This window comes from Lolium rigidum, chromosome 7 (assembly GCF_022539505.1).
Source record: "Lolium rigidum isolate FL_2022 chromosome 7, APGP_CSIRO_Lrig_0.1, whole genome shotgun sequence".
NCBI lineage: Eukaryota > Viridiplantae > Streptophyta > Magnoliopsida > Poales > Poaceae > Lolium > Lolium rigidum.
In genome coordinates, this window is record NC_061514.1 from 160,314,343 (window position 1) to 160,336,246 (window position 21,904).

The following is a 21,904-nucleotide window of genomic DNA, read 5'->3' on the forward strand; positions in this document are numbered from 1 at the left end:
TCATTTGTTGCAAGGATCCTCTCAGTGTCTTCGACAGTGGGTGATCTCAAGTAATAGTCCCCGAACACCGCTATGACGGCCATGCGGAACCGGTAGAAACAATCAAGGGCGGTGGACTCCGCCATCCGAAGATAGTCATCTACGGTATCACCGGGAGCTCCATACGCCGGCATCCTCATAGCCACCGTGCACTTCTGCAGTGACGAAAATCCAACCAAACCAGTGCAATCCGCCTTGCATCTGAAGTAGGGATCAAAGTGACGGATGGCATACACAATTTGCGAAATAGCTTTCTGCTCATCCCGAAACGACGCCGGAAAACACTCTCACCGTGCAATGGATTGTCGGCGAAGTAGTCGGCGTACAACATGCGGTAGCCCTCCATTCGCTGTCTCGGCTTGCACTTCCGGCGACCTCGTGCCGACCCACCACGTCGACCGGCTGCCGGTCCGGCGTACATGCTAGCCAAGCAACCAAGGATCATCATGTGCTCGTCGTCTTGGGCGGCTGCTGCCATCTCTTCTTGCATAAGCTCGACGAACATCTGCTCCTCCTCTTCGTCCGAGTCCATGGCCGGCGAGGCAAATGGACGAACACCTGACGGGCGTGGTCGAGGCAACCCGAGCCGCGAGCGACGAGGAGCAAGTAGGCCGGCGGAAGAGCAACCAGATAGGCCGTCGTCCAAAGACGGCGGAATATAGGCAGGTGGGGAAGGAGGGACGGCGGAATCTGGGCAACAAGCCGGCGGGGTGGTGCCGGCGGCGAGAGAGATACGAGGGGTGGGGGAGATTTTGAGCGACGTGGCGGTGGGGTTCGTGCGTCGAGTCATCGACAGATCGGGCCCTTTCCCGCTTTTCACTCGTCCGGAGTCCCCGAGCGCTCCCCGGGGGGGCGGGGGTGGCGTGGGCTCGCCGGATGGATGAAGGGCCAAATCCGGACGAAAACGAGGAACCGGGGGTGCGACTAGGCCGAATTACGCCGCCCGGATGGAAAAAAGGCTCGTCGGGAGCCTCGTCGGGGGGACGAGTGGAGATGCTCTTATGGATTGCCCAGTGAATGTTTGGTCATGTTCCAGACCGCGCGCTAGGCATCTATAGAGCAGCAGGAGCAACTCATAGCACTCGTTGGTCGACGTCCTCCACTTGCTCGCTTGCTTGGCTGCCAGAGGCAGCAACCGAACCAGCTCTCCCTGCGATCGTCGTTGTTGCGCCTCCGTTTGGTGAGCCGCTTGTTCGTGCCTAGCTGCCGGGCGGCGGGGGTAGCAACGTAGGGAGAACAGGGGGGATCGACCAGGTCGGAGTGTCGGACCAGCAGTGGTAGATGAGGCTGGGGGATTTTTACATTTTGGTCACTCCAACTTTTACAAATAAATCTGGATTATAGAACTAGTCTAACGTATGTGTCCTTTGGCATGTACAACCTTGCCACGTGGGCCTGGAAGTGGGGTCCACAAGTCAGAAATAGGGTCAGTGCGTAAAAGCTCGTATGTCCCTCCTTTTTGACAATTCATATCCATCGCTTATTGCGATGTGTATCTGGAGCGCCGCACAGCACAGGGATAGGATTCCATGTGTCGGTCCACCACTAGCGATTGAGGCTTTTTCCAATTTTTCGTGCGTCGTTGTCTTTTCCGATTTTTCTTATTACCATCTGGTTTTTTTCTTCGGTTTTTACTTTTTTTGCTTGGTGTTCTTCTCTGGTTTTCCATCTTTTTTTTTTCTAATATGAACAATTTCAAAATTTGACAATTTTTGAAATCCAAACAAATTTCAAATTTAAACATTTTTAAAATTTGAACTTTTTCAGAACTGAACAATTTTTAAATACAAACATTTTTCAAATTTGAACATTTCCAAATTTATTCATTTTCCATATTTGAACAACTTTTTAGTTTGAAATTTGAAGAATTTGTAGTTTAAACATTTTTTAATTTGAACTTTTCAAAATCAGAAAACTTTTTAAATCTGAACATTTATTCAAATTTGAATATTTTTCAAAAAAAAAACACTAGAAAACCAACAAGAATAGCATCTAGCCATCTGAGTAAGACGAGAGCTTTTGCGATCGAACACGCAAATGGGCCAGCCCAGGTTGTGTTCCCTTAAGCAATTTGGTCCGTTGGCATTGCTTAAAGCAATGTATAGGAGCACCCCTCCTTTTTGTGAAAAATTACCTAAACATGTGAATTTCCTGAACACCAGGTAGCTTTCAAAACTTTCGGCATAAATATGCTGTTTTCGTTTTGCAATTTTCTCCATGCATAAGTATCCTTGATTAGGAAAATTTCAGAAACATTGTTTGGATGCCGTACATGAAAAGCACGGGAATCTACCAAGGTGAGTCGTAAAAAGCAGGGATTACTTGTAGTTTCGCAAATCGTGTAACTAATAGGACATGTACAGTGGTGATATCTTAACAGTGTCAGGTAAGATAAATGTTGAGGTGTAGGAAAGAGAAAGATGAAATTTTTTTTTTGCCTTCTCTTAGTTAAGAGATGATCTCTTAGCACAAACTCTTTCACCACATATTTATAATGTCTCGTTACTAAAGTAAGATTAAAAAATAATTCATTATACATCATATTTTATTGCTATATCTAGATTATGTAGCAGGGTTAAGATAAGACGGTTTTACCAACATTGCACATGCTCTAATCAAGATCTGCGACTCAACCCCGTACGTGTGCACGACAGGTACAGAGCTTGAGATGCAAGAAACACCGGTCGCCACGCCTAGTTAATTACGTGTACTGTACTTCAAATGTATACCTCCGCACAACTATATAGTCCTCATCTAATCATCGGATTTCATCACCGGTAGGATCGGAGCGGCATCTCGATTGTAGGTACCACACGATGTCGATGGCGCCGTGGCTCGAGTATCTCCTCTGCGTCGCCGTCCCCTGCGCCATGGTGTGGCCAGCCGGCATGATCACTCACCGCGTCTTCGAGGGTCTCAGCGAGGAGAACGAGAAGTGGTCGCGCCGGCGGGAGCTGTACACGGAGGAGGCCAGGAGAGCGTGGGCCAACGGCGTCGACCTGGATGAAGCGCGGGGCACCTTCTGGCAGAGCCTCTTCAGCGACGCCCGCAGCCGCCCATGATACGATCGTCGGATCATATCGCGGTGCCGGCAACCATGCATGCCTGGATGGACTACTAATTTTCTCTGCATGCCGTTTTCTTTCTTTGCTAGAAGCAAATTAATCTGTACTCCTTTCTGTAATCAGTATTTCTTTTACGGCATTGTGTAACATATATTTAGGCACTACGGGAAAAATAGGCGTTGCCGTGCAGCATTTCTTTGCCGTGTGTCCCCGCACGGCAAAGATTTCTTTGCCGTGCGCACAGATAAAAACGCACGGCAAAGATCTTGGCCACGGGAAAGATAGACACGAGCGCACGGCAAAGATACGATTCACGGCAACGATAGAAGAGGCCGCACGGCAAAGAAATATGCACGGCAATGGCCCAACACGCCGCACGGCAAAGATTCGATGCACGGCAAAGGCGTTAGGCATTGCCGTGCAACTTTGGCGCACGGCAAAGCATCCTTTGCCTAGTGTTTTTAAAAAACGCACGGCAAAGAAGGCTTTGCCTAGAGTAAGCGCACGGCAAAGAAGCGAAAACTGCATTTCTTCTCATCTCAAAAGGTGTGGCGTGGTATAGTTATCAACAAACGAACACTTAGCCCGGTGGCAAGGTCACATGCTTTCCCTACTCCGTGTTCTAGGTTCGATTCCCAGACCAGCCAATTTGGGTGTTTTTTTAGATAAAACATGTTTGGCACACGGCAAAGAAGCTATCTTTGCCGTGCGGCGTCGCACGGCAAAGCTTTTGCCGTGCAACGTTGGCGAGTCACACGGCAAAGAAGCCTTTGCCGTCGATGGCATTGCCGTGCGACCTTTGCCGTGTGTCCCCGCACGGCAAAGGCTTTGCCGTGCAAATAGGGCCCTTTGCCGTGCAAATAGTTGCACGGCAAAGACATATTTTCCCGTAGTGAGGGTTTCAGTCAGATTAAGTTTTATTTATCTAAGGGCGCATCTAGATCTCGGGCGACTTAGACTTAACTAAGTCTTAGACGACTTAGACTTAACTAAGTTTCAAGTACATGATATCATCAACTCTGTTATAATCTAGTTGCAACTCATATGCAACTTATAGGCCATCATGAATCTTGAAGCAAATTCAACAATATGCATAATTTTTGTCAATTAGAACCCACGTGCAACTTGGAAATTTTCATTTGTAACCTAGTTACGAGAAGAGAAATCTCAGTACCAACCCACTTGCAACTAGGGCAATCTACGGAAATCGCGATTGCAACCAACATGTAACTACGGAAATCTTGGTTGTAACCCACTTAAAACTAGGAAAATTCCAGTTGCAACCCACTCGCAACATGCCATCACGAATCACGAGGCAAATCTGATGGCTAAAAAATTGACTTAAACATAATAAAATCAGACGTCTGATTTCTAGCAAATCCATTTATCTAAATAGTTTTGTGTAAGATCACTTGATCCATCAAGAAATTAGTCAGAGCGTGTCGGATCAAGTGAAGCAACAACCTACAAACAACATCTGCAAATAAAAGACAGCCAGCAGCAGCAGAGCGACGCTAAGCGATGTCAATATAACTTCAACCAGCAGCACAACTGCAACATCTTCAAAGCTCAATCCTATGTCCGGCATGCAACCAGCCTTTTGATATAGTATGGAACATCTTGGTGGCCACCGCTGCAACATTTCTAAACCTCCGTTAGAGAGCAATCATTTTCTTTACTTTTTTTTTGCGGAAAAGGAAGGTGATATTAATTGAAAGACCCAGAAACAAAGAAAAAGTACAATGAAGCCCTTCTTCCAGATCTCGACGGCACCAACGCACATAAGCCAACGGTGACGCGCCGCAGTCGCTGCTCCTCGACACGCCTTGGATAGGAGCCAGTCCCATGGCCTGCGGGAAGTCGCCGAGCGCCGGATTCTAGGATCCTACCGCTGAAAACATCGCCGGTGACGCAGAGCAACCAGATACCACCTTCATCTCAATCTTCTAACACGAGGACCACCGCCTAGTCGATCCCGGACAGGGCACAACGAGCTCGCCAAATCCGTGGACCTTCGAGCTCGAGGAAGTCGAACGCATGACGAAGAAGCTCTGAAGAGCGCCGCCGCCGGAAGGGGAATGCGCTGACACCAAACTCCAAACTGGCCGCACCTCCGCCTCCAAGATGCTGCCAGCCGGTACCATACCTAGCCCTACACTATGTACAAGCCTAGATCCATGGATTTCCCAACCTCCCGCCACCTGAGCGGCCGCCGAAGACGGAGAAATCCACAGATCGACCGCTAGCGACGTGGGGAGACGCCGTGGGCTCACAAAGTTCTCGGCTGTAGACGGGAGAATTAATTGTATATTCATCGTTTTCTTTACTTGTACAAAGCAGAACATCCGTGGATCCGCTGATAAACCTAGTAGATCAAAAAGGCGGGAAAGATCACCCAAAAACACATATTATTGTGTGTTTTTACGGCCAAACCAACCACAAGAAGTTTATTCTGAATCCCAGAGAAAGAAGCTAACAGCTCAATACAATGAGCAACTTCAGCGAATCTGTGTCCCATCGGAAAAAATAGAGTGCATGAGCGTGTATGTATGTATTCGATATAATAAGTGTATCACTCGCTTGCAGTTAATTTGTGCTTCATTATGGTGAGGAGAAAGTCCCCACCTGAAAGTATCCACGTACTAGTATTTCAACTATATCGATTCCACATGTTGAAAATATGATCTATTTTCCATTATGTTTAATTCTAAAATAATTAAGATAATATGGAAATATTCTAAAAAAATAAGAGAATCAATAGTATTAAGCAAATCTAGATATATAATGTAACAACATCGGTAAACATGGCATATTTGTCACAATTTATATCATAGAAAGAGTAAGAACAATCCCTAACACTAGGGATAAAGAGAGCGCATACTAAACAATCTTGATGTCAATCTCAGCGCCGACCATAGCGGCAACAATGGCACCAAATAATGGGCAGCGATCTTGAGAGATGCGAAATGGAGAAGGCCAAGAGACGGTGTGAAGCTCTAGAGGTGGAGGCGTGTCTGTGTTGCGTTGGTGGAGGGCCTATTAGAGCATGTCTAACAGGTTCCTTAATTATTTCTCTGCCCCGTATAACGCTATTTTTTCGCCCCGTATCCCAAAAGTGCGTCTTCTCAACCATTCCGTCTAGCAGACCCCGTATTTGGTCCTGTATTTTTAAAAATTAAAACCCCGGGAAAATGAAACCATAGTTCTTCTTCATTGATCATACATTGGATCATACATATACATAGCGATCCTAGCTACTCGAGGATGATGTATGGCACGAAAGCAACGCTGGCGGCAGGCTCCTCCTCCGCCGTGGCGGCAGCCTCCTCCTCCGCCCTGGCGGCAGCCTCCTTCGCCTGGAATTCAGCCACGGCGGCGACGGCCGCCGCCTCTTCCTCTGCCTCCGCCCGCTCCTTCTCGGCGGCCTCCACCTCCGACTCGTCCAACGCCCGCAGTAATGCCGCGTCCTCCTCGGCGGCCTCCGCTTCCTCCTCGCCTCCGCCTCCTCCGCCGCTGGTGCTGCCGATGCGCACAGCCCATGCCGCCTTCGCCGCGCGATCACGCTCCCACTCAGCGCGCCACGCGTCGAAGTCGGCGCCGCTCATAGGCTTGAGCGGCGGATCCTGTCGGTACCACCGGCCACCGGCGGCGAAGTCGCGGAGCGTCTCCGGCATGTAGTACGCGCCGGCGTACTTGCAGGCCGCACGACGGCTACCCGCGGCGGAGCGCTTGCACTTCAAGCGCCACGTGTCGACCACGTTGTCCGGCGAGCGGGATCTCTTCGATCCGCTCGCCGGAGAGGCGCTGCTGCGGCCGCGGGCGTCCATCTCGGCGCTGGGGTCGAATGCGGCGCGGGGGAGGGAGGAATTGCTCGCCGGAGCAGGGTGGAGGCGGCGGCGGCGCACGGCGGAGCTAGGGTAGCGAGTGAGGGGTTAACCCCTCACTCGCACCTGCGGCCAGCATAAATAGTGGGCGGAGGGGCCGATTTCCTGGGCCCCGTACTCCGCCGAAACGGGGCGGCCCGAATACGGGGCCTGCTAGACGGCCCAAACCGCGCCTGCTCCGTATGTCGCCGGAATTTTACGGCGTCGGCGGGTTATAAGGGGCCTGTTAGACCTGCTCTTAGTGTTGCGTTTGTATTTTTTTTCTAAATATTTTATCAAAATTGACAAAGATTGATGACTAAACCTAAAACGCGAAGTAAATAAAAACAAAGGGAGCACTATGGGCTAGAAAACCGATCCTCGGATTCGAGTTGGATCAATTAATTATCTGCCGTATAACCTTGTCTTCATCGTGGGAGGAGGGAAACATGGGACGTGGTATTAATTAGTTTGCAAGTAGGAATTTACATGAATAAATACTCTGAGAAATTACGTCAAATTTCATTCTAATTAGTGCTTAAATGTTGGGAGGATGACGTCTTTGCAAATTAACTACCTTAACTTACGAAGCAAATAATGTTTCTTGTGCTATTCAAATTCGCTTTTGATACCACTTGATGTACTAACTTAATTAATTCTGCGTCTCAGCTGGTCAAAACTGTATTTCATATAATGACTTGTTTTTAACTCAGCCAAATTATGTTTCTTGTTGATATACTAACTTAAATTACGAAGCAAATAATATTTCTAGTGCTATTCAAATTCGCTTTTCATAGGACTTGAGGTTTCTGCTAATGTACTAACTTAATTAATTCCGCATCTCAGCAGGTCAAAACTGTATTTCATAAAATGACTTGTTTTTTTTTGCAAAAATTCCACACATCTATTAATAATCACCAACAACACTACAAAGAGGCCCAAAAGTAATGAAAATTACAAGTAGGTCATTGGACCACCTAGCGACGACTACAGACACTAGCACGAGCCAAAGGCGTGCCGCCGTCCTCGCCCCTCCATCACCGGAGTCAGCCAAAACTTGTCGTAGTAGAGCTTGTTGTAGTAGACAGACGGGAAATCGTCGTGCTAAGGTCCCAAATAACCAACGCACCGGAGCAGCAATCATCGTCAATGATGACAATCATAGATCGGAAGAAACTGATCTAAAACCACACAAATGAACACGAAAATCGACCGGATCCCAAGAGATCCGCCGGACACACGACTCCACACGCCCTCCGCCGGCGCTAGGCGCACCACCGGAGCGAGGATAGGGTGGGGAGGACCTTATTCTAACTGCAGGATGTAGCCGCCGCCTCACCATCCCGAAGAAGACACTGAAAACAGACTAACCGAAAAAACAGAAACCTTTCTGCCGATGAGAGGCCGCAGTCCGCCACGCCTCCAAGGCCTCAAGGCCACTGGAGGCGGAGCAGACCAGCAGCATCGCCGACGAGAGGGACGAAACCCTAGATGGGTTTTGCAGGTATCACGCGATCGCCTCCCGTGTCTTGGGTACATAATGACTTGTTTTTAACTCAGGCAAATTATGTTTCCATGTTGATAAAAAATATGTGTCTTACGCAACATGATATTTTGTTCCAAAAGCATGGGAATGTTGTTTCATCAACTAGAAAAAAAAACTGGCTTCAAATGAGTAGAGAATTGTTTCCACCAAAACGAAAAAAAAATACTACTCCGTTTCATAATTATTGTCATCCTTTTAATTCAAATTTCAACTAAAACCATGACAAAAATTAGGTATGCGTTTCCAAAGCGTTGAAGAACTTCTCAACACGGAACGGAGAATTTGCTCCCAGGAAAAAAGAATTCGAAAGGAAGTCTACAGGGGTCGATGAGGATTTCCGATTACTTGCGACGCAAGCGTTAATAGGTGTTTGCAACCCACACGCATCCCGCAGGCAGGCGATCCAGCGGCGGCCACTTAAAACCTGCACGCGCGCGCGCAGCTCCACCGGTCCTGGAGAACACACATACGCAATCCTCGTGGGAATACCCTATCGATCTACGCCAGCGTCGTGTTCCCAAAACCAGCGAACGAACTCGATCTGATCGCCCGCGTGCGGACCAACATCGATCCACGCAGCTGAAGCTCAATATGATGAAGAAGGCGTTCACTTATTTCATGTGGTCCGTTCCGATCGGCATCCTTGCTACCTCGGTTTGCGACCGCGCTCTCATGGGCCTCGCAGTGGACGAGCTCGATGAAGAGGACAAGGTCAGAAGCGAGTTGGATCGGAGAAGATCCGGCAGCGAGAAAGCAGCCGCAACGCCGCTGAGCTCGCTGCGGTCGTGGTCTCGGTTAAGAAGTCGGCGGCCACCTCCTAGGTAACGTTGGGGAGATGCGTCAACAATGTCGTCGGGATATCTACCAGATTTATCGTTGCTGTAATTCAATTGCAGTTGCTGGTCATTGCAAATAGACTACTCTATTTATTCTTTTCTTTGGACAATGTGCCGCAGAGATCAGCGGATCGATTTCTGAATTAAGTTTGGAAGTTTTTTTTAATGATTCTTTATATATTGTCACATTCTGGCTCTATAGAACAGGCGAATTTACACTTCTAGTCAATAACAAAACAATATGCTTTAATCCCTTCTCTTTAGGCAAAGAGTTAAAAATAACGAAATTGCTAGAAATCAGTCGCCTGAGAGTTATTAAATCTCAGTCGATTATGCGGTTAGATACGTGATCATAAGATTAGCGATCGGCTTGTTTTTTCTCGTTCCCTACCGTGCACTACTGCAGATCGTGGCCTGTGTGGTAGAGCGATCCCGGAGGCTTTTCATTTGTCTTCGTTGGGCCGGATGTATGTTTGCTACAAGCGGATAGTGTGTACAGATTTTCTTCTTTTACTTTTTTTCATCGTAGATTTTTTGTTCTGCCGGTTCTATACTTTTTAGCTGAGAGCGAAGGGACTAATCGAGATTAGTTGCAACCTGTGGTCCACTGAGAAATATATTAGTAGCAATAGTTCTAATCCATGTGTAACGGAGAAATATCAGTTGCAACATAAGTGTCAATTACAACCCGTGGCAACTGAGAAAATAACAGTTGCAACTCAGGCTCAACTGAGCAAATACCAGTTGCAACTCATACGTAATTCGTAAACTACCAATTGCAACATGTGCACAACTGATGAAATAACAATTGCAACCTATGCGCAACTGAAAAATACCTGCGTGGAACCGTAAAAATATCAGTTTCACCCTGTACGCAACTGAAAAAATATACTAGTTACAACCTGCCCGCAACTGCAAAAATACCAGCTTCAGACAGTGCGCAACTGCAAAAATACCAGTTGCAGACCGCGTGCAACTGAGAAAACATCAGTTCTAGACAATGTGCAATTTAAAAAAATACGAGTTGCAACCCTTATGTAACTCGTGAAATACCAGTTGCAACATGTGGACAACTGAAAAAATATTAGTTGTAGCACATATGCAATTTAGAAAGTACGAGTTGCAACTCATGCGTAACTCGCTAAATACCAGTTACAACTTACAACCCATGTGCACCAGAAAAAATATCAGTTTCAGCCACTACAAAAGTACCAGTTACTACCGTACGTAACTGGACAAAAAACGTACGTGTAATGGAGCTACAGTTCATACAACATACGCCTTTTTAGATCTGCTCTTTTTTTACTTTCACCTAGTCTTCCGTTTCCTTTTACCGTAGCAAGTGAACCCGCCTGTGACTGTTTTCGGTATTTGCTTGCTTTACCGTCCTGTTTCATGGTTTGAAGCCCACGACAAACTGAAAGCGCACAGTTCAAACGACAATGGACTACACAAATCCAACCGGAGGCCAACCACCCAAGAAAAATGTTAGAACTCAAGTTCGTGGAGAAAAAACGGTCGACTGAGATTTATAAAGTATCAGTCGCCTGATCCTTAGGCTTGCCCAAACTGTGGCACATCGCCTCGTCGTAAACGGAGATAACCTCATGTTGCCTCCACGAAGACAAAAGTGAATGTCATTCCGTGATCGAGAAACACATATCATAGAGTACCTCACAAAGTGTAAAGAGAGAGGTGGACGGGCGGTGAGACACGAGTTATTCACCTTCGGATCCCGTAATGGTTTAATACTAGCTATATTTTGCCGTATACTATCCCGCTAACTTATATTGGTATGGATCTGGCTAGCGTAGGTCACCGAGATTGGACTATCTGTCTTCGTCAATCAGCAACTAGACCCCTCGGTTGGATCATAGGTCCAATCATCATTTGTGGGCCACTTGGGTTTACAGGTATAGAACGTGGGTATACCTATTTAGCATATTTCCAACAATAGCCCCGGAGTTTTTCAAGATCCGCATCTTCCTCCGTCTAGCTCAGGTCGCATATTTTCTTCGTCTTGTATATTCAGGGTGGATCAACAAAGAATCTCGAAGGACTCCCAAAGTTAGGTAGTCTCCGCTTAAACTAGTTCGAACAATTAGATCTGTGGAATATTCCTTCCAACGGCCACTTCGTGGAATTCGCGTGTCTTCTGCTGAAAGTTGCCATGAACTTACCCGGAATCTGGCGCTGCTCCGCCTAAATCGGCACCAGATAAGGTAATTCAAACCGTAAAATGCTTCGCGGCGAAATTACCACTAGGGTTTTGGTACACATGTCAGCGATCCAATGGCCGCTTGCGACCATAGGATGCGACACACGAATCTCCATCCAATCCCTATAAATACCGCGCCGGGAGGGGGACTCATTTCCTCCATTCGCGTCCTCTTCCTCTCCGCCTAGCGCTGCCAGGGAGCTCGAAGCTCAACCTCCGCGCCGTCGTGTCGGAGCTTCCCTATTGACGAGCCACAGCGCCAAATTATTCGTCGGAGCTTCTTCGTTGACGAGCCACCATGCAAAAACCTCATCACCGGTTTCCAACCTCGCCGTTGCCGCCATTACTGGTGAGTTCCTTGCCAGAGTTCGTGAGGATAGCTTAGTTAGTATTTTCTTACTTTTGTTTCTACCATATGTTAGATTTTCACCATGGTTTTTGTAGATATGTCTTCTTCAGCTCTTTCGTTGTACGATTCTCCAGATGCTCCTCCTCTCTCCACCCAAGCTCCACCGATCTCTCCAGACATCCAGTTACTTTCTCTAAACAAGCTTCCGGCAAACAACCTATGCTACCAAAAAGGAAGAGGCCCAAAAAGATGGAGAAACTAACTGAAGCTACCAAGAAATCCAAAGCAAGGAAACAAGACGAAGAACTGAAGGACCAGTGGTGACCGTGCGAGTTTTCGGAATTAGATTTAATTTGATGGCTTTATTAAAGCTAGGTCCTCGCAATTTGTCACAGGCGAGCCAACTCCAGCTCCAGAAGCTCATGAGAGGGTCGGCACCAAGGACCTAATAGAACATGGATTTTCTTTTCCATACAACGACTTCTTCGTCGAGCTGCTAACATGGTATAGCCTACAACTTCCTAACATTATGCTTAATTGTATTACAGCGATTTCGAACTTTGTTACTTTATGCGAGGGCCACCTGGGGATCCGCCCAGATTTAAATCTCTTCGGACACTACTACTCCGATAAGGTGTTAACTGTAAACAATGAACCACTGGCAAACTGTGGCAGGTTGACCTTCAAGTTTCGCCAAGGGCATAAATATCCTTTATTGAATCACCATGAATCCGTAAGATATTGGCCGGGTGGATTTTTCTACTATAAGGATAAGAAGGGATGGTCTGGTGCAGTGGTAGAGTATCTCCACTTGTGTCTTGCAGTTCCTGGGATCGAATCAGCCTCCTTGCATAATACAATGCAAGGGAAAGGCTGCGTAGAAAACTTCATAGGGGATCCCTGCACAGATCAATCTTTCGCATACTTATCCAGCTCAGTGGCGGTCTAGGTGGATCTCGACGTCATGTCGGCTTCTTAGTCGCTGATGTTGCCGATGAAGATGTGGATACCACCGATAGGAACGATGGTCCAGTGAACAGGGCTTCTACTAGCCGAAACTAAGAACTCGTCGCCTGGGACGCCGGGAATGTTTTCGGCGTAAAGGACGTGCCCGATGGCGATGGTGTCGCTGATGCCTGGACCTCTTGCCCCATGTTGGGCATCCACTGTCCTTGCGTGATCGACGAGTACGCCATAGAGGGCACTGATGGGGTTCGTTGCATAGAAAACAAAAAATTTCCTACCGCAAGACGAATAAAACCAACAGATCTAATCTATGGAACACCCAAGATCTAATCTACAAGATCGAAGCAACGAGATGGAGATGAGACTAACCCTCGAAGATTTCAAAGCCTACGAGATTAATCTCGTTGTTGGTGTAGACGATCGTCCCCGGTGCTGCAATTCGGCAGCACTTCCTACTCGGTCGCGCGTACGGTGTCGATGAAGCTCCTTCCTCTCCCGTTCCAGCGGGCAGCAGAGGTGTGGTAGATCTCCTCCAAGTTCCAACAGCACGACGGCGTGGTGGTGGTAGTGGAGGAAGAAAACTGCAGGGCTTCGCCTAAGCCGGAGCAGCGTATGGTGGAGGGAGAGGCGGCCAGAGGAGGAGGCAATGATGGGGGGTGGTGGCCGGCCACCCCCTCCCCTCTTTATATAGGGGGCCAGCCGGCCAGGGTGGCCCCCTTCCCATCTAGGGTTAGGGGGGCGGCGGCCAAAGGGGGGAGAGGGCTTTCCCCTCCCCCAAGTTGATCCCCCCAGGGAAACCCTAGGGGGTTGGCCGGCCTGGGCCTAGGGGGCATGTGCCCCTGGCCCATTAGGCCAGGGAGCATCCACTCGGCCCATGCTAGGCCTCCTAGGTCGTGGGCCCCATGGTGGACCCCTCCGGAACCTTCTAGAACCTTCTAGTTAACCACCGGAAAAATCACGAACATTTCCGAAACCCAGAAATCAACTTCCCTTATATGAATCTTATTCTCCGGACTATTCCGGACCTCCTCGTGACATCCTGGATCACATCCGAGACTCCGAACAAACTTCGTCTCCATACCATATTCAAATCTACTTATGCGACATCGAACCTTAAGCGCGTCACCCTACGGTTCGCGAACTATGCAGACATGGTCGAGACTCCTCTCCGAGCAATAACCAATAGCGGGATCTGGAGATTCATAATGGCTCCCACATATTCAACGATGACTTAGTGATCGATTGAACCATTTACATACGATGCCAATTCCCTTTGTCTCGCGATATTTTACTTGTCCGAGGTTTGATCATCGATATCTCCGTACCTTGTTCAACCTCGTTACCGACAAGTACTCTTTACTCGTACCGTGGTATGTGATCTCGTATGAACTATTCATATGCTTGCAAGCTAATCAGATGACATTCCACCGAGAGGGCCCAGAGTATATCTATCCGTCATCAGGCTGGACAAATCCCACTATTGATCCATATGCCTCAACTTACACTTTCCAAATACTTAATCCCATCTTTATAACCACCCATTTACGCAATGACGTTTGATGTAATCAAAGTATCCTTCCGGTGTAAGTGATTTACATGATCTCATGGTCGAAGGACTAAGCCAACTATGTATCGAAAGCTTATAGCAAATTGAACTTAATGACTTGATCTTATACTACGCTCATTTGGTGTGTGTCCATTATATCATTCAACTAATGACATAACCTTGTTATTAATAACATCCAATGTTCATGATCACGAAACCATGATCATCCATTAATCAACAAGCTAGTTATACAAGAGGCTTACTAGGGACTCCTTGTTATTTACATAACACACATGTATCAATGTTTCGGTTAATACAATTATAGCATGATATGCAAACATTTATCATAAACACAAAGATATTATAATAATCACTTTATTATTGCCTTTTGGGCATATCTCCAACAGTCTCCCACTTGCACTAGAGTCAATAATCTAGATTACATTGTAAGGTACCTAACACCCATGGCATTCTGGTGTTGGTCATGCTTTGCCCTAGGGAGAGCTTTAGTCAACGGATCTGCAATATTCAGATCTGTGTGTACTTTGCAAATCTCTACTTCACCATCTTCGATGTACGCGCGAATCGGATGAAAACGCAGCTTGATATGCTTTAGCTTCTTGTGTGACCTTGGTTCCTTTGCATTGGCGATGGCACCCGTGTTGTCACAATAAATGACTAGCGGGTCCAATGCACTAGGAACCACACCAAGCTCAACAATGAACCTCTTCATCCATACCGCTTCCGATGAAGCCTCCGAAGCCGCTATATATTCAGATTCCGTTGAAGATTTCGCCACCGTGCACTCGCTTGGAACTCGCTCCGAGCTTACTGCCGCACCATTCAATATAAACACGTACCCAGACTGAGACTTAGAGTCATCAGGATCGGTGTTCCAACTAGCATCGGTGTAACTGGTTACAACGAGCTCTTGGTGTTGGCGTCAGAAACCCACCGGCGGGCAGTGACTGGCCAACACCGTAGAGCCGGGAACAACTAGGGCTGCGGCTGGCCCCAGTCCCTCAGAGCGACGGCCCGCAAAGCCTCCTGGTCGCGCGCCGATGCAAGCCGCAAGGGCGTGCCACCTGACCTATACCCGGTCGTGAAGGTGTGGATGATGCCTCGCTTAGTTTCCTGCAGGGCACACACGTACACGTTAAATACGAGCCTCGATCGGCTCTCGAGTTATCTCGTGAATCGGCTCATGGAGCCGATCCACCCATGATTCGTCCAAGGTGGCCGAATATATGGTGGTCCTCGCTTGATCAAGATAAAGCATATGAGATCCACGACGATCTAGGGTTTTCACCGCATAATCGGATCATCCTACTCACGATTGGGCCTCGCGCTCGCGCACGGTGACCGTAAGCCAGCCCTAGACAAGGCCTAAAACCAACACGAGGTTGATCCTCGGAACATCCTGTCTAGGGCCAGCAAACTACACCCTACACGCCGCTGGATCCTCCAACCCTTTGTAAGGCCTAACTATTGCGAGATATTAAACTAATCCTCGATAAATCAAGGAGCAATCGTAACGGATCAGATCTACTGAATAACGATCAAGCGGGGTGCCGCCCCGCACCCATGATGAGGTACAAGGACGGCTAGATGCGCAAGGGTTGCACTACGACGAGCATATGATACTAAGAACAATGCTAACCCTAACACATCTATGATAACTACGTTGCTCGCCATCAAAAAGGCTTCAGTACGAGCAACGCATGAACAACGTGGGCAGGCTCGTGCTGCCTAGATCGCAAGATGCGATCTAGGCAGCATGGTGCTTACCGAAGAAACCCTTGGGACGAAGGGGTTGGCGATGCGCCGAGATTGGTTTGTGTTGAACGTTGGTTGTTGTTTATTCCATAAACCCTAGATACATATTTATAGTCCAGGGGACTTTCTAATGTGGGCGTGCACCAAACCGTGCACGGGTAAAACTCTAACTTCTAAACTAAGATGCGATCTAATATGTTACAGATACATGGGCAGTTTAGCCCAACTTGGTAAACAAGGCCGATTCACGTATTTTATTCCATGTATAATCTTCACGTCCATCTTGATCGCGGCCCACCTCTGACTCGGTCAAATTCTGGTGATAACACATGCCCCCCTGGTTTTGGAAATGACATTTCCAAAATCATTACGCTTTTCTCTCGTAGGGTCATGTCGTGGCGAGAGCGAGAACCGTCGCAGAGTCCTTCATCATGATAACTTGCCTTCTCAACTTCTCCGCACGATTTGACAGTCCTGGCACTACTTCCTCAGAAACTGCTGTGGCATTGAATTTCCACTATATCCCCTTTTATTTATCTGCCACGAACAGTTCTCCTCTACATCTCCTTCGCATTAGCACTCCAAAAGCCCTCCTGCGCCACCATGTCTTCTTCCTCCTCTGCTTCATCGGATCTTTCCACCCAGTCCTCTTCGTCTCGCGAGCCGACGCCGGAGCCGAACCCGGCGGAGGTCCACGCGGCCAACATCCGCCGCGCCATTGCGGCCGGGGAGGAGTCGGACCATGACTTCTCCATCTGGTCCGAGGACGACCAGTCCTCAACGGACGGGGAAAGCGACCTCCGCTTCCTCGCTAACGGGGAATCGGAGGAGGAGAGCGATGACGATCGCTTCTCCTGGGATGACTTCACCTCCTCCGAGGGGGTGAAGGAGGAGGAAGAGGAGGAGGACGACGACGATGACAGCTCCTCCGACGAGCCGCCGGCCAAGCGGTTCTGCCCTTGGCCGGGCAACCTTAGCGACTTCGACAGCGACGAGGACGCCGCTGAAGAAGATGAAGACAACGAGGGCCCAGTCGGCGGCCATTGGAGCGACGACGAGCTCGCCGGGAGCAGCGCCGACGGTAGTGACGATGGCGACGACGAGGGCAGTGATGGCCCGTAGATAGGACCTCTAGAATAGGGCCAGCAGTAGTAGATGGGGCAATGTATCCCCTAGTATTTCCTTTTGAGAGCAATTAGCTTTTTATGTAAGAAATCTCGCCTATTAATGAAGAACTTTTCCCCAATTTGATTTCGCCGATTTCTTCTGAGTTTAATTGAGCCGATTCCCTCTTCTACTGACCTTGCCGATTCGTCCCCTTTGCTAATGCGTGATGAGCCGATAGCACCGCATCGGTCCTTCGAAATTTGCCCTTCCTTTCTCCAACTGATGATTTTCTAAATCTGGCAGAAAATGCAGGATCTTCAGGAAAACCTTTGAACTTTTCCAACCAAACCCAATAATCCTCTTCAGTACTCATCATTCGTGAAGAAAGTTGCAATAAAGGGTCAGCCGATGGTATCCCAATCGGCTTTTTAAACAGAGTAAAACAGAGTATCTACCAGGCCTGCTGCCCCCCGAGCCTTACTCGAGGCGAGACTGTCAGAGAGAATATGCCAAAGCCGATCCCCTTTCTTCCTTTGGCGGATCTAATGCAATCCATCCTTGACCTGATCTGCACATCCAGGCTGCTCTTGGCATTTTCCTTGAAGAGAGGATCTGAGCCCTTAAACTACTCCATTGAGGAGTTCTTCCATTAAAATCCCCCTCCGTGCTTCATTGATCCTCTGATCGTAACAGTTATTCCTCTTGAGTCGATGGCCGCGCATCGGCTACTTCTCGATTCTAAAGTCGATGCCCTCGCATCGGCTGTAAAAATGTTTAAAAATTTTAGGCCGATTTGTGTATCGGCCCCCATAGCATTATCCATCTAGGTGCCCCCCCGAGCCGATTCTGTCAAGAGAATTGATGATATCGGCTCGTCAGGTAGTCCTTGTTGGGTCAAACGTTGATCCCAGGCAGAATGGATGGTGAGGATAATTTTGGCCGATCGCTGGAATCGGCCTCCACGTTGCTTGCTCGGTGAAGGTTTTGTAATGTCCCTTCATAAATTTTTTGGGGGGCCGATCGCAAGGATCAGCCTCGCCACGTTTGTTTATTGACGTAGTCTTGCTACTCGTCCAGGCCGGTGGATAAAACCAGCCCAATCTCTGACTTTATCACGTTGGTGCGCTTGCTGTTGTCCACCTCGGGTGCATCGTGTAATCGTGGAGTTCTACACTTCGCCGGACGAACGAGCACCATGTTCGTACCAGCCGATGTTTCATCATCGGCTTTCCTTTGCTTGGGGCGCCACTCTTTTCTTTGCGGCAGTCCCTCCTCATCCAGGGTTCGCTGAACTTTCGCAGCCAGATCAGGTCGTGCCTTCCTTAGCGTATGCAAGTATAACCTCTCGGCTTCCTCCAAGCCGCGCAATCGCTGAACCCTGCGCTTTTGTGAATGGCTGAGACCATCAGGGCACCACCTTGGACGGTGGTACCTGTCTTCTTCGTCTTCCCCCTCGTCTTCCGAATCCTCGAGATCTTCCAACCGAGGGATCTCAGCACGTCTGTTTTGTGGTGGGAGAGGCCCTAGGCGCTCGAACACAGACACGTTGGCTGCCTCCTTCTTTTTCGGTTGCATTCGGGCAGTTGCCGATTGTTGGCAATCGGCTCATTCCTGAATCCCAGCAGTGTCTGAAGAAGGGGCAGTCCCAGTGCCTGGCGTTGTCATCTTGCTCCCTTGGCTTTTCCGTGGCACGGCGCTTGTGCTCCTCCTCATTGTGATCGCGCCGACGATATCTTCTGGCTCCTCTAGCCAGACGATCTCTCTCATCATCGTCGCCGTGTCGCCGGCGTTGGTCGTACTGACTCACATACTTGTTGAGGAGGTGATCAGAGAGGGGTCGTTGATATCTTATGTTCTTCACTTCCCCCTCCGTGACGTAGCGCTTGCCATCTTGACGGAGCCGATCGCATGGAGCGGCCCCTCTCGTGTCCTTGCTCCGAGAGCAGCTGCTCTCATCTCCATCTTTGCCGAGTGGTTCCCGGGTCCTACCATGTTGATGCTGAACGAGGGACCCGTCCGGCAACCCTCGGGGAAGGTGACTTCCACCATGTTAACGGCGGGGAAGGGTTGGGTGTCGACCTTCATAGCGTACCGGTTGAAAATTAGACGCCCCTTCTCTATCGCCGCTTGGATGTGCCGACGCCACACCCTGCGGTCGTTGGTGGCATGGGAGAGCGAGTTGTGCCATTTGCGGTATGGCTTTCCGTTCAGCTCCTGCGCCGTGGGGAACTTGAGACCTTCGGGGATCGTCAGCCGTTTCTCCTTGAGCAGGAGGTCGAAGATTTGCTCCGTCTTGGTCACGTCAAAATCAAATCCCACGGGCGGCCACCGGTGGCTTTACCCATTTGCAGGACACGGGGGTTCCTCCCCGAGTCCACTCAGCCACTGCTATTTCTTGGTCTCCCATAGCGCCTTCATCTTCGCCTGCGTCAATCATGGTAACCACGCGCTTGAATTTGTCCTGGTAGACATCTGGGTGGCGCTGTTCATACGCTGACAGCTTCTGCACCATGTGTGCTAATGAAGGGTAGTCCGCTTGGGCGGCCACGTCCTTGTTCGATGATGACAGACCCACCACCGCCAACTCGATCGCTTCTTTTCGCTTACGTGAACCGAATAGCATCGGTTCCTAACGGTCCTCGAAGCGCTGGATGTATTCCGACACCTGTTTCCCCGCGCCTCGTCGTACTTGTGCCAAATCGGCAATGCCAGCCTCGGAAGCCTCCGAGTGATATTGCTCATGGAACCGTTCTTCCGAGCTGCTTCCAAGTCTGGACTGAGTTCGGTGGCAGCGACGTGTACCAACCGAAAGCCGATCCTGTGAGGGACTGTGAGAAGTACCTCACGCGCAGCTCGTCTGACGCTGAGATCATGCCCAGCTGCGCCAAATATCGGCTCACATGCTCGATGGAGCTGGAACCATCCGATCCGCTGAACTTTGTGAAGTCCGGGAGCCGATATTTGGGTGGTAGCGGGATCAATTCGTACTCGTTGGGGTACGGCTTGGTATAGCCGATCGCTTTCCTTTTCGGCATCATGCCGAACTGATCTTTCAGGATCGTACAAATCTGATCCGCGGTGATGGCTGCAGGTGCCGAACCCCGAAGATTCGCCGGAGTGGCGTACTTTACCGGCCATGCTTGTTTTTCCGGTTCCGAGCCAACTGCAGGAGCTGGGCTGCGGAGTTTTGTCGGGGTGGCGTATTTAGCTAGCCACATTTGCTTCTCGGGGTCTGCCTCCGACGTTCCTCCTGTTGTTCCAGAAGTCCCCGCTGTTGCAACCTGGTTCGAGGGTGCCCAGGTGCTGCAGTCTGGCACGTATGCGCATGCGTATCCGTGCGGGATCTCCTTGGGCGCGTCATGTAGGAATTGGTAGTCACTGGGGTCACCACCAATCTTGTAGACGACGTAGGCCGATGAGTTCGGCGCCTCGGGCGCTGCCAACGCGAACGGCAGCGGTGGACGGGACTGGAGTAGCAATTCCCCTTGGTGAGTCCCTAGGGCTGGTCCTGACGGAGAGTGCTGATGGCTCATGATTTCCTGGATCACGCGAAGAGCGACGCGCTCCAACGTGTTCACCAGGCTCTCAGAGTGGCGGTGCAGCGAATGAGCCACCATGAAGTTGACCTCTCGACGCGAGCGACCTGGTGCGTTCTTCGACGGGGTGGATAGATCCACTCCATCAAGGGCGCCTTCAGGTGAGAACCCCTTCCATCCGATGCCATGGGAGCGGGTCTCGTGGAAAGAGCCGATGAGGTCGGCTTCGAGGACGGCTTTGACCTCGTCATACTTCTTCTTGAGCTCGCCGGTGAGGTCCTCGTAAGTGACCGGAGTCTCTTCCGCCATCTCGGATGTAGATGGCGATGTGGTGGATGTCGTGGATGTTGACGATTGTCCCACCGTGGCGTGCCGAGAATGTGTTGGCGTCGAAACCCACCGGCGGGCGGTGGACGGCCAACACCGTAGAGCCGGGAACAACTAGGGCTGCGGCTGGCCCCGGTCCCTCGGAGCGACGGCCCGCAAAGCCTCCTGGTCGCGCGCCGATGCAAGCTGCAAGGGCGTGCCACCTGACCTATACCCGGTCGAGGAAGGTGTGGATGATGCCTCGCTTAGTTTCTGCCGGGGCACACACGTACACGTTAAATACGAGCCTCGATCGGCTCTCAGGTTATCCTGTGAATCGGCTCATGGAGCCGATCCACCCATGATTCGTCCAAGGTGGCCAAATATATGGTGGTCCTGCTTGATCAAGATAAAGCATATGAGATCCACGACGATCTAGGGTTTTCACCGCATAATCGGATCATCCTACTCACGATTGGGCCTCGCGCTCGCGCACGGTGACCGTAAGCCAGCCCTAGACAAGGCCTAAAAACCAACACGAGGTTGATCCTCGGAACATCCTGTCTAGGGCCAGCAAACTACACCCTACACGCCGCTGGATCCTCCAACCCTTTGTAAGGCCTAACTATTGCGGATATTAAACTAATCCACGATAAATCAAGGAGCAATCGTAACGGATCAGATCTACTCGAATAACGATCAAGCGGGGTGCCGCCCTGCACCCATGATGAGGTACAAGGACGGCTAGATG